At 43.4% G+C, this 2,500-nt stretch overlaps 1 non-coding gene across 1 annotated transcript in view; it reads right to left on the bottom strand.

Moving 5' to 3' along the window:
- The window catches only part of LOC146448196 (small subunit ribosomal RNA), a 1,800-nt gene extending 1,718 nt beyond the window's left edge, over positions 1–82 (bottom strand). Inside the window, exon 1 of the ribosomal RNA XR_014861243.1 lies at positions 1–82. This exon is cut by the window's left edge and continues 1,718 nt beyond it. This is a non-coding gene — a ribosomal RNA (small subunit ribosomal RNA).
- Positions 83–2,500: the final 2,418 nt, after the last annotated feature.

The following is a 2,500-nucleotide window of genomic DNA, read 5'->3' on the forward strand; positions in this document are numbered from 1 at the left end:
CACAGTACAAGTGCTTATACTTAGACATGCATGGCTTAATCTTTGAGACAAGCATATGACTACTGGCAGGATCAACCAGGTAACTATCCACCGCAGGGAACAGAAGTTCCTTGCTAAGCGGCCCCCCTCCGCAGAGGGAGAGCAAGCTTTCTTAGATTTTGCCTCCACGGGGGGAACCCATGAGCCAAACGGACCACACGGTCCCTCGGTCAAGGGAAACCCCGTCTTGTTTGCCACGTCTTTCTCACAACTGGACCCGTGCACAGTTCAGGCATACCTGTCAGACTCGCCAAGCGAGCTGAAGGAAGGCAAGAAAAGTGCTTCTGCGAAGGAAAATATCCTCCTGCTCTTTTGTCTCTATCATTAGCCAAAGGCTAGCGTACACAACTTCCATCTACACTCTGCCTGCCACTACAGTGACAATGCTTTCGGGCATCATCTTTTCCCTCCTTCGAAAGGAAAGCTACAAGCCCAACTTTCCTTGCCCGTTAGTCAATTCTGCCCTCTATTTCTCCGCCTTGCCGCCGTGGAACATAAGGGACAGGGTTTACTAGCCAGCTCCTCTCGGAACCTTTGCGACCAACCTGCCCACACTATAACCCCCAAACGCTAATAAGGAGACTGCATGATATGGTAGACAGAAAATAAAAACGCGAAAAAAATGAAATTTTGAAAATCGAACCCACAACCAGCCAAATCGTTTGTAAGTCATGCCAAATGACTGGTGACATCTTAAAAACCCATTGAAGCCACAACATCCCATAATTTCACGCTTTTAAAGATTTGTCACTATACGCACTGTAAGTACCTCACTAATTCTCACCTCAGATTTTACGGGAACATGTTCAAATTTTAACACGCCTCTCAGCACGACCAATTACATTAAAATTCATCGCAAAAGTCAGAATTCTCCAATTTTTGAAAAATTCACTATATTCACTGTAAGTACCTCGCTAGACAGTGGAGACCTCAGATTTTACGGGAACATGATCAACTTTCGACACACCTCTCAGCACGAGCAGTTACATAGAAATCCATCAGGAAAGTCGTGCTGTGAAGAGGTCTTTCGACTAAGAAAAATGGTGGTGTGAGGAGGAGTCACCTAAATCAGAGAAAAATACTCTTATAGGAGACTGCTACGAAAGACATTTCTGAGTCCACTGGCCCTAGTCCCCTAATAAGTGTATTTCTGTTTGTTTTAAGAAGGTCCTCCTGACATCACCAATCTTCTGTCTTCAATCCTAACCCCAACGTTAACCCTAACGCTAACCCTAACCCTACCTCCCTCAGGGGCAGTTCTATGGTTATGATCCCACGGTAGGCAGAAAAACTATCCCAATCTAGGTTTTCTTGTATGCTGACTCCATTTTAAATGCTTTTACTTGAGTCTGACAAAGGCAAAGCCAAATACTCACCCCTATATGGACGGGGAAGCAAAGTGCGGATTTTGGTAGGTCGGCATTTTCAATCAGGAATGTTGCCATTCGAAAGAGCGTCCAAAAAAACTTGGTTGGGACACATTTATTTTAGAAATTAGCGACCTAACCAGAAGTGCACTTTTTGGTGGGCCTACCCTACCCCCCTCAGGAGCAGTTCTATGGTTATAATACCACGGAAGGCACAAAACCTATCCCAAACTAGGTTTTCTTGTATGCTGATTCCATTTTCAATGTGTTTCCTTGACTCTGACGAAAGCAAAGCCAAATACTCACCCCTATATGGACGGGGAAGCAAAGTGCGGATTTTGGTAGGTCGGCATTTTCAATCAGGAATGTTGCCATTCGAAAGAGCGTCCAAAAAAACTTGGTTGGGACACATTTATTTTAGAAATTAGCGACCTAACCAGAAGTGCACTTTTTGGTGGGCCTACCCTACCCCCCTCAGGAGCAGTTCTATGGTTATAATACCACGGAAGGCACAAAACCTATCCCAAACTAGGTTTTCTTGTATGCTGATTCCATTTTCAATGTGTTTCCTTGACTCTGACGGAAGCAAAGTCAAATACTCACCTCTATATGGACGGGGAAGCAAAGTGCGGATTTTGGTAGGTCGCCATTTTCAATCGGGAATGTTGCCATTCGAAAGAGCGTCTAAAAGAACTTGGCTGGAACACATTTTTGCTATAAATTGTTGACCTAAGTATATAAGCAAGTATATAAGCAAATACTCGTTACATAGCATAAATAGCCTCTAAACACCCGAAAAACCTCTCCAAATATCATTTAAACCTTTTTCCTAACCCTAACACTTACCCTAACCCTAACCCTAACCCCATTTCAAACCCTAATTCTAAGTCAGAGGTCCTCCTCACACCACCAATTTTTTTGGTAGGTCAAAAGACCTCCCCACACCACAGAATTTTCGAAGTCGAGGTCCTTCTCATACCAAACAATTTTTCTAAGAGTTTTTCTAAAAATTTTGAGGACTTTTCACTTAGAAAAGAATTGGGTTTTGTGGTGGACCTTTCAGTTACAAAATATTAAATTGTGTGAGGAGGACT

Source organism: Pavona decussata, unplaced genomic scaffold (assembly GCF_977016875.1).
Source record: "Pavona decussata unplaced genomic scaffold, jaPavDecu1.1 SCAFFOLD_1280, whole genome shotgun sequence".
NCBI lineage: Eukaryota > Metazoa > Cnidaria > Anthozoa > Scleractinia > Agariciidae > Pavona > Pavona decussata.